This window comes from Tenebrio molitor, chromosome 5, assembly GCF_963966145.1.
Source record: "Tenebrio molitor chromosome 5, icTenMoli1.1, whole genome shotgun sequence".
In the NCBI taxonomy this organism is placed as follows: domain Eukaryota; kingdom Metazoa; phylum Arthropoda; class Insecta; order Coleoptera; family Tenebrionidae; genus Tenebrio; species Tenebrio molitor.
Genome location: NC_091050.1, coordinates 9,117,305 through 9,132,897, shown reverse-complemented (window position 1 = coordinate 9,132,897; position 15,593 = coordinate 9,117,305).

Below are 15,593 nucleotides of genomic sequence, written 5' to 3'. Positions count from 1 at the left end.
TTTTGCTGTGTGAGCCAAAAATATGGATTTTTTGGTTTTTTGCGAATTTCTCTAAAACGGAAAAATCCAGGAAAATTTTTTTCGGCTCGGAAGAAGCGCCTTGACAAGAGCAATCCAACGGTGCAAAATTCATTGCCATATGTTGCTTAACAAGGGAGCTATGGGCGTTTAAATGATTTTCCGAAGTGAAAATTAGATAGAAGGGGGGAGTACATGGTTTTTTTCCAAAAATTTTCTATCGCCGATTCGAACCAAATTGCTGTCAGTTATTGTATAGGATGAGTTAAATTCAGATATAGTAAAAGTTCCGCCCAATGTACCCATTTTTTGCTGTGGGAGCCAAAAATATAGATTTTTTGGTTTTTTGCGAACTTCTCTGAAACGGAAAAATCCAGGTAAATTTTTTTCGGCTCAGAAGAAGCGCCTTGACAAGAGCAATCCAACGGTGCAAAATTCATTGCCGTATGTTGCTTAACAAGGGAGCTATGGGCGTTTAAATGATTTTCCGAAGTGAAAATTAGATAGAAGGGGGGAGTACATGGTTTTTTTCCAAAAATTTTTTGTCGCCGATTCGAATCAAATTGCTGTCAGTTATTGTATAGGATGAGTTGAATTCAGATATAGTAAAAGTTCCGCCCAATGTACCCATTTTTTGCTGTGGGAGCCAAAAATATGGATTTTTTGGTTTTTTGCAAATTTATCTAAAACGGAAAAATCCAGGTAAATTTTTTTCGGCTCGGAAGAAGCGCCTTGACAAGAGCAATCCAACGGTGCAAAATTCATTGCCATATGTTGCTTAACAAGGGAGCTATGGGCGTTTAAATGATTTTCCGAAGTGAAAATTAGATAGAAGGGGGGAGTACATGGTTTTTTTCCAAAAATTTTTTGTCGCCGATTCGAACCAAATTGCTGTCAGTTATTGTATAGGATGAGTTGAATTCAGATATAGTAAAAGTTCCGCCCAATGTACCCATTTTTTGCTGTGGGAGCCAAAAATATGGATTTTTTGGTTTTTTGCAAATTTCTCTAAAACGGAAAAATCCAGGTAAATGTTTTTCGGCTCAGAAGAAGCGCCTTGACAAGAGCAATCCAACGGTGCAAAATTCATTGCCATATGTTGCTTAACAAGGGAGCTATGGGCGTTTAAATGATTTTCCGAAGTGAAAATTAGATAGAAGGGGGGAGTACATGGTTTTTTTCCAAAAATTTTTTGTCGCCGATTCGAACCAAATTGATGTCAGTTATTGTATAGGATGAGTTGGATTCAGGTATAGTAAGAGTTCCGTCCATTGTACCCATTTTTTGCTGTGTGAGCCAAAAATATGGATTTTTTGGTTTTTTGCGAATTTCTCTAAAACGGAAAAATCCAGGAAAATTTTTTTCGGCTCAGAAGAAGCGCCTTGACAAGAGCAATCCAACGGTGCAAAATTCATTGCCATATGTTGCTTAACAAGGGAGCTATGGGCGTTTAAATGATTTTCCGAAGTGAAAATTAGATAGAAGGGGGGAGTACATGGTTTTTTTCCAAAAATTTTTTGTCGCCGATTCGGACCAAATTGCTGTCAGTTATTGTATAGGATGAGTTGAATTCAGATATAGTAAAAGTTCCGCCCAATGTACCCATTTTTTGCTGTGGGAGCCAAAAATATGGATTTTTTGGTTTTTTGCAAATTTCTCTAAAACGGAAAAATCCAGGTAAATGTTTTTCGGCTCAGAAGAAGCGCCTTGACAAGAGCAATCCAACGGTGCAAAATTCATTGCCATATGTTGCTTAACAAGGGAGCTATGGGCGTTTAAATGATTTTCCGAAGTGAAAATTAGATAGAAGGGGGGAGTACATGGTTTTTTTCCAAAAATTTTTTGTCGCCGATTCGAACCAAATTGATGTCAGTTATTGTATAGGATGAGTTGGATTCAGGTATAGTAAGAGTTCCGTCCATTGTACCCATTTTTTGCTGTGTGAGCCAAAAATATGGATTTTTTGGTTTTTTGCGAATTTCTCTAAAACGGAAAAATCCAGGAAAATTTTTTTCGGCTCAGAAGAAGCGCCTTGACAAGAGCAATCCAACGGTGCAAAATTCATTGCCATATGTTGCTTAACAAGGGAGCTATGGGCGTTTAAATGATTTTCCGAAGTGAAAATTAGATAGAAGGGGGGAGTACATGGTTTTTTTCCAAAAATTTTTTGTCGCCGATTCGAATCAAATTGCTGTCAGTTATTGTATAGGATGAGTTGAATTCAGATATAGTAAAAGTTCCGCCCAATGTACCCATTTTTTGCTGTGGGAGCCAAAAATATGGATTTTTTGGTTTTTTGCAAATTTATCTAAAACGGAAAAATCCAGGTAAATTTTTTTCGGCTCGGAAGAAGCGCCTTGACAAGAGCAATCCAACGGTGCAAAATTCATTGCCATATGTTGCTTAACAAGGGAGCTATGGGCGTGTAAATGATTTTCCGAAGTGAAAATTAGATAGAAGGGGGGAGTACATGGTTTTTTTCCAAAAATTTTTTGTCGCCGATTCGAACCAAATTGCTGTCAGTTATTGTATAGGATGAGTTGAATTCAGATATAGTAAAAGTTCCGCCCAATGTACCCATTTTTTGCTGTGGGAGCCAAAAATATGGATTTTTTGGTTTTTTGCAAATTTCTCTAAAACGGAAAAATCCAGGTAAATGTTTTTCGGCTCAGAAGAAGCGCCTTGACAAGAGCAATCCAACGGTGCAAAATTCATTGCCATATGTTGCTTAACAAGGGAGCTATGGGCGTTTAAATGATTTTCCGAAGTGAAAATTAGATAGAAGGGGGGAGTACATGGTTTTTTTCCAAAAATTTTTTGTCGCCGATTCGAACCAAATTGATGTCAGTTATTGTATAGGATGAGTTGGATTCAGGTATAGTAAGAGTTCCGTCCATTGTACCCATTTTTTGCTGTGTGAGCCAAAAATATGGATTTTTTGGTTTTTTGCGAATTTCTCTAAAACGGAAAAATCCAGGAAAATTTTTTTCGGCTCAGAAGAAGCGCCTTGACAAGAGCAATCCAACGGTGCAAAATTCATTGCCATATGTTGCTTAACAAGGGAGCTATGGGCGTTTAAATGATTTTCCGAAGTGAAAATTAGATAGAAGGGGGGAGTACATGGTTTTTTTCCAAAAATTTTTTGTCGCCGATTCGAACCAAATTGATGTCAGTTATTGTATAGGATGAGTTGGATTCAGGTATAGTAAGAGTTCCGTCCATTGTACCCATTTTTTGCTGTGTGAGCCAAAAATATGGATTTTTTGGTTTTTTGCGAATTTCTCTAAAACGGAAAAATCCAGGAAAATTTTTTTCGGCTCGGAAGAAGCGCCTTGACAAGAGCAATCCAACGGTGCAAAATTCATTGCCATATGTTGCTTAACAAGGGAGCTATGGGCGTTTAAATGATTTTCCGAAGTGAAAATTAGATAGAAGGGGGGAGTACATGGTTTTTTTCCAAAAATTTTCTATCGCCGATTCGAACCAAATTGCTGTCAGTTATTGTATAGGATGAGTTAAATTCAGATATAGTAAAAGTTCCGCCCAATGTACCCATTTTTTGCTGTGGGAGCCAAAAATATAGATTTTTTGGTTTTTTGCGAACTTCTCTGAAACGGAAAAATCCAGGTAAATTTTTTTCGGCTCAGAAGAAGCGCCTTGACAAGAGCAATCCAACGGTGCAAAATTCATTGCCGTATGTTGCTTAACAAGGGAGCTATGGGCGTTTAAATGATTTTCCGAAGTGAAAATTAGATAGAAGGGGGGAGTACATGGTTTTTTTCCAAAAATTTTTTGTCGCCGATTCGAATCAAATTGCTGTCAGTTATTGTATAGGATGAGTTGAATTCAGATATAGTAAAAGTTCCGCCCAATGTACCCATTTTTTGCTGTGGGAGCCAAAAATATGGATTTTTTGGTTTTTTGCAAATTTATCTAAAACGGAAAAATCCAGGTAAATTTTTTTCGGCTCGGAAGAAGCGCCTTGACAAGAGCAATCCAACGGTGCAAAATTCATTGCCATATGTTGCTTAACAAGGGAGCTATGGGCGTTTAAATGATTTTCCGAAGTGAAAATTAGATAGAAGGGGGGAGTACATGGTTTTTTTCCAAAAATTTTTTGTCGCCGATTCGAACCAAATTGCTGTCAGTTATTGTATAGGATGAGTTGAATTCAGATATAGTAAAAGTTCCGCCCAATGTACCCATTTTTTGCTGTGGGAGCCAAAAATATGGATTTTTTGGTTTTTTGCAAATTTCTCTAAAACGGAAAAATCCAGGTAAATGTTTTTCGGCTCAGAAGAAGCGCCTTGACAAGAGCAATCCAACGGTGCAAAATTCATTGCCATATGTTGCTTAACAAGGGAGCTATGGGCGTTTAAATGATTTTCCGAAGTGAAAATTAGATAGAAGGGGGGAGTACATGGTTTTTTTCCAAAAATTTTTTGTCGCCGATTCGAACCAAATTGATGTCAGTTATTGTATAGGATGAGTTGGATTCAGGTATAGTAAGAGTTCCGTCCATTGTACCCATTTTTTGCTGTGTGAGCCAAAAATATGGATTTTTTGGTTTTTTGCGAATTTCTCTAAAACGGAAAAATCCAGGAAAATTTTTTTCGGCTCAGAAGAAGCGCCTTGACAAGAGCAATCCAACGGTGCAAAATTCATTGCCATATGTTGCTTAACAAGGGAGCTATGGGCGTTTAAATGATTTTCCGAAGTGAAAATTAGATAGAAGGGGGGAGTACATGGTTTTTTTCCAAAAATTTTTTGTCGCCGATTCGAATCAAATTGCTGTCAGTTATTGTTTAGGATGAGTTGAATTCAGATATAGTAAAAGTTCCGCCCAATGTACCCATTTTTTGCTGTGGGAGCCAAAAATATGGATTTTTTGGTTTTTTGCAAATTTATCTAAAACGGAAAAATCCAGGTAAATTTTTTTCGGCTCGGAAGAAGCGCCTTGACAAGAGCAATCCAACGGTGCAAAATTCATTGCCATATGTTGCTTAACAAGGGAGCTATGGGCGTTTAAATGATTTTCCGAAGTGAAAATTAGATAGAAGGGGGGAGTACATGGTTTTTTTCCAAAAATTTTTTGTCGCCGATTCGAATCAAATTGCTGTCAGTTATTGTTTAGGATGAGTTGAATTCAGATATAGTAAAAGTTCCGCCCAATGTACCCATTTTTTGCTGTGGGAGCCAAAAATATGGATTTTTTGGTTTTTTGCAAATTTATCTAAAACGGAAAAATCCAGGTAAATTTTTTTCGGCTCAGAAGAAGCGCCTTGACAAGAGCAATCCAACGGTGCAAAATTCATTGCCATATGTTGCTTAACAAGGGAGCTATGGGCGTTTAAATGATTTTCCGAAGTGAAAATTAGATAGAAGGGGGGAGTACATGGTTTTTTTCCAAAAATTTTTTGTCGCCGATTCGAACCAAATTGCTGTCAGTTATCGTATAGGATGAGTTGAATTCAGATATAGTAAAAGTTCCGCCCAATGTACCCATTTTTTGCTGTGGGAGCCAAAAATATGGATTTTTTGGTTTTTTGCAAATTTCTCTAAAACGGAAAAATCCAGGTAAATTTTTTTCGCCTCAGAAGAAGCGTCTTGACAAGAGCAATCCTACGGTGTAAAATTCATTGCCATATGTTGCTTAACAAGGGAGCTATGGGCGTTTAAATGATTTTCCGAAGTGAAAATTAGATAGAAGGGGGGAGTACATGGTTTTTTTTCCAAAAATTTTTTGTCGCCGATTCGAACCAAATTGCTGTCAGTTATTGTATAGGATGAGTTGAATTCAGGTATAGTAAAAGTTCCGCCCATTGTACCCATTTTTTGCTGTGGGAGCCAAAAATATGGATTTTTTGATTTTTTGCGAATTTCCCTAAAACGGAAAAGTCCAGGTAAATTTTTTTCGGCTCAGAAGAAGCGCCTTGACAAGAGCAATCCAACGGTGCAAAATTCATTGCCATATGTTGCTTAACAAGGGAGCTATGGGCGTTTAAATGATTTTCCGAAGTGAAAATTAGATAGAAGGGGGGAGTACATGGTTTTTTTCCAAAATTTTTTTGTCGCCGATTCGAACCAAATTGCTGTCAGTTATTGTATAGGATGAGTTGAATTCAGATATAGTAAAAGTTCCGCCCAATGAACCCATTTTTTGCTGTGGGAGCCAAAAATATGGATTTTTTGTTTTTTTGCGAATTTCTCTAAAACGGAAAAATCCAGGTAAATTTTTTTCGGCTCAGAAGAAGCGCCTTGACAAGAGCAATCCAACGGTGTAAAATTCATTGTCATATGTTGCTTAACAAGGGAGCTATGGGCGTTTAAATGATTTTCCGAAGTGAAAATTAGATAGAAGGGGGGAGTACATGGTTTTTTTCCAAAAATTTTTTGTCGCCGATTCGAACCAAATTGCTGTCAGTTATTGTATAGGATGAGTTGAATTCAGGTATAGTAAAAGTTCCGCCCATTGTACCCATTTTTTGCTGTGGGAGCCAAAAATATGGATTTTTTGGTTTTTTGCGAATTTCTCTGAAACGGAAAAATCCAGGTAATTTTTTTTCCGCTCAGAAGAAGCGCCTTGACAAGAGCAATCCAACGGTGCAAAATTCATTGCCATATGTTGCTTAACAAGGGAGCTATGGGCGTTTAAATGATTTTCCGAAGTGAAAATTAGATAGAAGGGGGGAGTACATGGTTTTTTTCCAAAATTTTTTTGTCGCCGATTCGAACCAAATTGCTGTCAGTTATTGTATAGGATGAGTTGAATTCAGATATAGTAAAAGTTCCGCCCAATGTACCCATTTTTTGCTGTGTGAGCCAAAAATATGGATTTTTTGGTTATTTGCGAATTTCTCTAAAACGGAAAAATCCAGGAAAATTTTTTTCGGCTCAGAAGAAGCGCCTTGACAAGAGCAATCCAACGGTGCAAAATTCATTGCCATATGTTGCTTAACAAGGGAGCTATGGGCGTTTAAATGATTTTCCGAAGTGAAAATTAGATAGAAGGGGGGAGTACATGGTTTTTTTCCAAAAATTTTTTGTCGCCGATTCGAACCAAATTGCTGTCAGTTATTGTATAGGATGAGTTGAATTCAGATATAGTAAAAGTTCCGCCCAATGAACCCATTTTTTGCTGTGGGAGCCAAAAATATGGATTTTTTGTTTTTTTGCGAATTTCTCTAAAACGGAAAAATCCTGGTAAATTTTTTTCGGCTCAGAAGAAGCGCCTTGACAAGAGCAATCCAACGGTGCAAAATTCATTGTCATATGTTGCTTAACAAGGGAGCTATGGGCGTTTAAATGATTTTCCGAAGTGAAAATTAGATAGAAGGGGGGAGTACATGGTTTTTTTCCAAAAATTTTTTGTCGCCGATTCGAACCAAATTGCTGTCAGTTATTGTATAGGATGAGTTGAATTCAGGTATAGTAAAAGTTCCGCCCATTGTACCCATTTTTTGCTGTGGGAGCCAAAAATATGGATTTTTTGTTTTTTTGCGAATTTCTCTGAAACGGAAAAATCCAGGTAATTTTTTTTCCGCTCAGAAGAAGCGCCTTGACAAGAGCAATCCAACGGTGCAAAATTCATTGCCATATGTTGCTTAACAAGGGAGCTATGGGCGTTTAAATGATTTTCCGAAGTGAAAATTAGATAGAAGGGGGGAGTACATGGTTTTTTTCCAAAATTTTTTTGTCGCCGATTCGAACCAAATTGCTGTCAGTTATTGTATAGGATGAGTTGAATTCAGGTATAGTAAAAGTTCCGCCCATTGTACCCATTTTTTGCTGTGGGAGCCAAAAATATGGATTTTTTGATTTTTTGCGAATTTCCCTAAAACGGAAAAATCCAGGTAAATTTTTTTCGACTCAGAAGAAGCGCCTTGACAAGAGCAATCCAACGGTGCAAAATTCATTGCCATATGTTGCTTAACAAGGGAGCTATGGGCGTTTAAATGATTTTCCGAAGTGAAAATTAGATAGAAGGGGGGAGTACATGGTTTTTTTCCAAAATTTTTTTGTCGCCGATTCGAACCAAATTGCTGTCAGTTATTGTATAGGATGAGTTGAATTCAGGTATAGTAAAAGTTCCGCCCATTGTACCCATTTTTTGCTGTGGGAGCCAAAAATATGGATTTTTTGGTTTTTTGCAAATTTCTCTAAAACGGAAAAATCCAGGTAAATGTTTTTCGGCTCAGAAGAAGCGCCTTGACAAGAGCAACGCAACGGTGCAAAATTCATTGCCATATGTTGCTTAACAAGGGAGCTATGGGCGTTTAAATGATTTTCCGAAGTGAAAATTAGATAGAAGGGGGGAGTACATGGTTTTTTTCCAAAAATTTTTTTTCGCCGATTCGAACCAAATTGTTGTCAGTTATTGTATAGGATGAGTTGGATTCAGGTATAGTAAGAGTTCCGTCCATTGTACCCATTTTTTGCTGTGAGCCAAAAATATGGATTTTTTGGTTTTTTGCGAATTTCTCTAAAACGGAAAAATCCAGGAAAATTTTTTTCGGCTCAGAAGAAGCGCCTTGACAAGAGCAATCCAACGGTGCAAAATTCATTGCCATATGTTGCTTAACAAGGGAGCTATGGGCGTTTAAATGATTTTCCGAAGTGAAAATTAAATAGAAGGGGGGAGTACATGGTTTTTTTCCAAAAATTTTTTGTCGCCGATTCGAACCAAATTGCTGTCAGTTATTGTATAGGATGAGTTGAATTCAGATATAGTAAAAGTTCCGCCCATTGTACCCATTTTTTGCTGTGGGAGCCAAAAATATGGATTTTTTGGTTTTTTGCAAATTTCTCTAAAACAGAAAAATCCAGGTAAATGTTTTTCGGCTCAGAAGAAGCGCCGTGACAAGAGCAATCCAACGGTGCAAAATTCATTGCCATATGTTGCTTAACAAGGGAGCTATGGGCGTTGAAATGATTTTCCGAAGTGAAAATTAGATAGAAGGGGGGAGTACATGGTTTTTTTCCAAAATTTTTTTGTCGCCGATTCGAACCAAATTGCTGTCAGTTATTGTATAGGATGAGTTGAATTCAGATATAGTAAAAGTTCCGCCCAATGAACCCATTTTTTGCTGTGGGAGCCAAAAATATGGATTTTTTGTTTTTTTGCGAATTTCTCTAAAACGGAAAAATCCTGGTAAATTTTTTTCGGCTCAGAAGAAGCGCCTTGACAAGAGCAATCCAACGGTGTAAAATTCATTGTCATATGTTGCTTAACAAGGGAGCTATGGGCGTTTAAATGATTTTCCGAAGTGAAAATTAGATAGAAGGGGGGAGTACATGGTTTTTTTCCAAAAATTTTTTGTCGCCGATTCGAACCAAATTGCTGTCAGTTATTGTATAGGATGAGTTGAATTCAGGTATAGTAAAAGTTCCGCCCATTGTACCCATTTTTTGCTGTGGGAGCCAAAAATATGGATTTTTTGTTTTTTTGCGAATTTCTCTGAAACGGAAAAATCCAGGTAATTTTTTTTCCGCTCAGAAGAAGCGCCTTGACAAGAGCAATCCAACGGTGCAAAATTCATTGCCATATGTTGCTTAACAAGGGAGCTATGGGCGTTTAAATGATTTTCCGAAGTGAAAATTAGATAGAAGGGGGGAGTACATGGTTTTTTTCCAAAATTTTTTTGTCGTCGATTCGAACCAAATTGCTGTCAGTTATTGTATAGGATGAGTTGAATTCAGGTATAGTAAAAGTTCCGCCCATTGTACCCATTTTTTGCTGTGGGAGCCAAAAATATGGATTTTTTGATTTTTTGCGAATTTCCCTAAAACGGAAAAATCCAGGTAAATTTTTTTCGACTCAGAAGAAGCGCCTTGACAAGAGCAATCCAACGGTGCAAAATTCATTGCCATATGTTGCTTAACAAGGGAGCTATGGGCGTTTAAATGATTTTCCGAAGTGAAAATTAGATAGAAGGGGGGAGTACATGGTTTTTTTCCAAAATTTTTTTGTCGCCGATTCGAACCAAATTGCTGTCAGTTATTGTATAGGATGAGTTGAATTCAGGTATAGTAAAAGTTCCGCCCATTGTACCCATTTTTTGCTGTGGGAGCCAAAAATATGGATTTTTTGATTTTTTGCGAATTTCCCTAAAACGGAAAAATCCAGGTAAATTTTTTTCGACTCAGAAGAAGCGCCTTGACAAGAGCAATCCAACGGTGCAAAATTCATTGCCATATGTTGCTTAACAAGGGAGCTATGGGCGTTTAAATGATTTTCCGAAGTGAAAATTAGATAGAAGGGGGGAGTACATGGTTTTTTTCCAAAAATTTTTTGTCGCCGATTCGAACCAAATTGCTGTCAGTTATTGTATAGGATGAGTTGAATTCAGATATAGTAAAAGTTCCGCCCAATGAACCCATTTTTTGCTGTGGGAGGCAAAAATATGGATTTTTTGATTTTTTGCGAATTTCCCTAAAACGGAAAAATCCAGGTAAATTTTTTTCGACTCAGAAGAAGCGCCTTGACAAGAGCAATCCAACGGTGCAAAATTCATTGCCATATGTTGCTTAACAAGGGAGCTATGGGCGTTTAAATGATTTTCCGAAGTGAAAATTAGATAGAAGGGGGGAGTACATGGTTTTTTTCCAAAAATTTTTTGTCGCCGATTCGAACCAAATTGCTGTCAGTTATTGTATAGGATGAGTTGAATTCAGATATAGTAAAAGTTCCGCCCAATGTACCCATTTTTTGCTGTGGGAGCCAAAAATATGGATTTTTTGGTTGTTTGCGAATTTCTCTAAAACGGAAAAATCCAGGTCATTTTTTTTTCGGTTCAGAAGAAGCGCCTTGACAAGAGCAATCCAACGGTGTAAAATTCATTGCCATATGTTGCTTAACAAGGGAGCTATGGGCGTTTAAATGATTTTCCGAAGTGAAAATTAGATAGAAGGGTGGTTTTTCCAAAAAAAATTTGTCGCCGATTTGAACCAAATTGCTGTCAGTTATTGTATCCCACCCGTATGACACTGATAGATTAAAATAATTTTGACAGTAGTAAAAAATAAGGTTAAACATCACATGTCATTTATGTCACATTGACGACCAAAGTATTTTGGCCGCGATAGTACATATTATGTAACGCTTAAAGGAAAATTTCAGATAACGTAATCCAGTTTTATTAGTTACGTTTTTTACTTCTTAACAATCAAAACTGGATGTTTAAAACCACGTTTTATTCACACATTTAACTGTTTAAGTTGTACGGTTGGCTTCAAAAAACACGGGAACTGTCAGAAAAAGGTCTGTCAGATTTTATTAAATTTTTATAGTTTGAAACGGCTTTTTAGAATTTAGGTTAAAAAACTACACTTATGTGTCAGAAATACTACTGTCAAACAGACACAAATTGACATAAATTGACAAATTAAATTTCCAATTCACATTAGGTCAAATTTCAGTTCCCGTTTTTTTTGAAGCCAACTGTAACATAAATAGAATATTTAAAAAACCTTGTCGTGATAACTTTTCTGAGTATGCAACACATAATACAAGCGTGTAATCATCGAAATCTAACCCTTTGCTCTTTTTAGTCACAATAATTACATTGAATTTCTCATTTACATACCAGGTTATAAACCTCATTTTATATGCCTCACTAAAATGACTTAACTATAATTAGAGGCTGTTTTAAATTTAGATTAACAAATTTCCCTAATTCTACACTGTTAAATAATTACTCACGGCTCATATTGTTAAAAAAAATAATTGCTGAAAGATTTCTTTAACTAATCAATTTTTTCTTATGTGGGTTATTATCATCACTTGAAGCTTAGGATTAAGCACCTGGACATTTGGGTTTGCTTTCTTTTATATTAGAATCAGTCACATAACATGAAAAGATAAAATCAAGATTTTATAGATAGTAATTACAGAAAAGGACAAAAAATGTTTACTTCTTAAAGAGAATAAAGCTTCACTTGTTGACGAGTGAATCATCTTGAATTACATAAACATTCGACAGGTAAATTATCATGTGCAAAGTGAAAACTTAAAATTATATAAATTTTAGCATTTTGGAACAAAGAAATGTCAAACCTGATTAGAATGTTATGGTTTAATAGTCTGTCAATAATGTTACAAAGTCGTCTGGAGATTCTCGTAACATTTATGCAAATTTGAAGGAAAATTTGGAGTTACGGGTCTTGTTATTTGATACCAACACAGAGAATATTTTAATTTGGTCCAAAATTTAATGTGACAATGACAAGTACAAGAAAATATATTTGTACACAAAAAAATGAAAACATCAAGGATAAAATGAGAACATTTTAACGCCGTAAATGTCAAACAAATCAGGAATCACAGGTGTAATAAATTAGGTTAAAAACATGGACGCCTATTTTTACAAAGTGTATAATTTTTAAATATTTGAAATTGTTTAATTTGCTTTGTTGAGAAGAATAACAATGTGCACTCGGAAGACAATACAAACGATATCTTAATAATGAGTTTCATTGCATAAATAAGTAGGTAACCTTTAGAAAGTAAGAAATTTGCGTCTGGTATATGCCGCCATTAAAGCAACTAAAATTTGCAGGTTTTTTATTGTAGGAATGTTTCAGGATGGATAATTACTTAATGTGATTGTCTTTACAGTATCGCTAGTGCAGTTGCATTCGCTAGAGTTAACAATCTTTTTCCATAATTTTTAAAAAATTAGATTAGGTTTTATTATGTTTTGTTGTCATAAAGTGTATAAAAGTGATACACATTTAGGTAAGTTATTTAGAATCTTTGATACATCCAATACAATTTAGGGAAAATCTCAAAGTAATAGAGGACGATTTGAATTGTATTTTTTTTTAATAATAATCTGACACTCAAATTATTAAAATATATTTCTTTTTGTTAATATGCTACTCAAACTGAAATACATAAGTCCAATGTTTCTCCCAAAAGAATATTTTTATAAATAAATATGTAGTCATTTAAACAACACACGTGGTGGTGTTTACTGGTAATTTAATTGTCGTATTTGCATGAGTATCAACTTGCAAAATTATTCCAATTGTCAATTATTTTATGCATTCAATGTGCACAATACAGAAAACTGCCAATAATTCCAATATTAGTTTATTTATAGAACGCTTGGAATATACCACTAACGTAATAAAAATACCTACCAGGAATTGATATTTCCTGAACATTGTAATGATATTTAATTTCAATTAAGACTCCTCCATATATCACACTCTCGTTGTTAATTTATATCACGCTCATGGGCGCGCTTAGATACCTCATGATAAGAACCACGATAAATGACGGTAGAAAGTAAAAGCTCGATGAGCTTTATTGTTTATTAGATCACAATCTCGAACATGTCTAGAATTAAATAAGTAACATAATTTATGATAGCGATGAATCAGATAAGACCCTTCCGTCACAATTAATGCTCCCGATTTGTCAAAACTTTTCGAAAAAATTGCAAAAGATCCGGTACTGTTGTCGAATCCAACTGTATTGTTTCCAAGATAAACATCTAGCTGGTTTGAAATGGGACAAGCAGACCGTAGATGATGTACATTCTAGGGCGCGTTTCCTACAAGAACGCTCCAAATAAAAACGAAGAGTTGTGAAATCGTTTTGGAATTTTTAATAGAAATGAGTGTAGGTTCCATTGCGCACTTACAATTTTCATGTAGGCTCCTCCGCTTGCTTATCGCGAAATAAAGAATCTAAATTATCATGGTAATTTCGTCTTGCTTAACATCTAGTGCAACAGTTTTTGTACCAAGCTCTAATTTTTGAACAAACATGAATGTCATCCACTTGGTCGACCCAATTTTGTTTTGACATTTCTACACTTTCCCAATACCGATATAATATGATAATCATTGTTTATTCACATAATTAAAACGATTCTTCGGCACATATTGTTGGAAACAGATGTTCAGGTTCGAGGTATTTGGATTTCGTCACGGTGATATTCAGTCCTAAGGCCAATTATTAACCAAAATTGATTGCATTCTTTCACTGTGTGAAACGTTCCCAAGATGAATGTCCTCTCGAGTGAAAAATTTCAAGTATAAAGAATCTCAACATTGACACGGGTCCCACATTTAAATGTCACACTCGAATAATTGAATCTGAATTCTGCAAGTAACGAGATTGATGGGTTCGATTGAACGGGATCGATAATGTCGATTTCCTCTTCCTGGAGGACTTAAGCCAGGATTCAATTACTCGTGAAATCAAAATGCGAGGTGACCTTGCCATTCATGAACTAAATACCAGAGAACAAAATTAGTAAACATGCACAAACCGTGCCCACATTCTTGCTCATCTTTGTTTAGATCGTAATAATGAAATCGAGCGGTTCGACATGATTATTCTGTCACTTTGCATAATTCTATAATAATTTAACAGAACATGTATTACTAAGTGGTGCGGTTCTTGCGTCGCCATGTTAATGCCTTATTTGTTTCCTCATTCTCCCAGCAGGAACATTTTTGCTTAATGTCAGAATTTTTGTGCAGCTGTTTAATTATTTTTCAGGAGAGGTGTTATTAAATACACCTGAACTTAGCCTCCAAACGTTCAACTGTATTACCACTTTGTAGATGAGAGTGTCACGATTCTATTATTATCTTGTGGCAATTAATCATGAAAACTGAAGCATGCACACAGCGAATTCAAAATCTCCATTCAGTTTTCAAAAATATGACTTACTGCATTATTATGCCATGTTATAATAAATAATGCATATATGAAGATTTGGAAAAAGTTGTTTATCTTTTCAAAATAGATTCTCATTGTGTAACGGACAAACCCAGTTTGGGTCTACTGAAAAAATTAGATGGTGAGATCACTCGAAATGAAATAAATGTCTGGAGAGAAAGTTTTTATTTTTTATTTTAATTTAGGAGCTTAGGGGAGAGGATTTGGTCACAAGGCCCACGCTTCTATTTTTTCCCACAATGATTACAGCAACTTTATGTGCATATGTTAAATGCAATAGTTTAAGCGTGCTCCAGAGAAAGGAAGGGAGCTGTCACTTTCTGAGGCACAACAATTTTGAATTTAAGACCAATGAAAAATTAATGAAAACTGTATGAACTTATGAAATGAGTGTCTCAGAATTTTTTACTCATTGTTTCGTTGGTTGATTGTTAGTATTTCGTATTGAAATTGTAAATTCGATACTTTTCGGTTTCTCAAAATAAAATAAAATTTTAAACATTTATTATTTACACGTTTACATTATTAATGTTTTTATAAAAACATTAAAGAGATAAAAGACTCAATTAATTATTTTAATGAAAATACCATTTGAATTAATCAGTAGGTAACAAAAATTAATATAATAATGGTTAGGCTTAAAATGTGTCGAAATTTTATTTTCATTATAATGAATAAGAAACGAATAATAGGAATAATGTTTAATTAAATTACATATTCATTAGTCATTACAAAATTACAAAGCTCCTCCAAATTTTGATTCAGCTGACTTTATTACATTTTGGTCAAGGTGAAATATCAAAAATTTGATATGAAATGCATCTAATTGGAGAATTTGATTCTTTTTTAATGAATGTTATCATTTTATTAAATTATA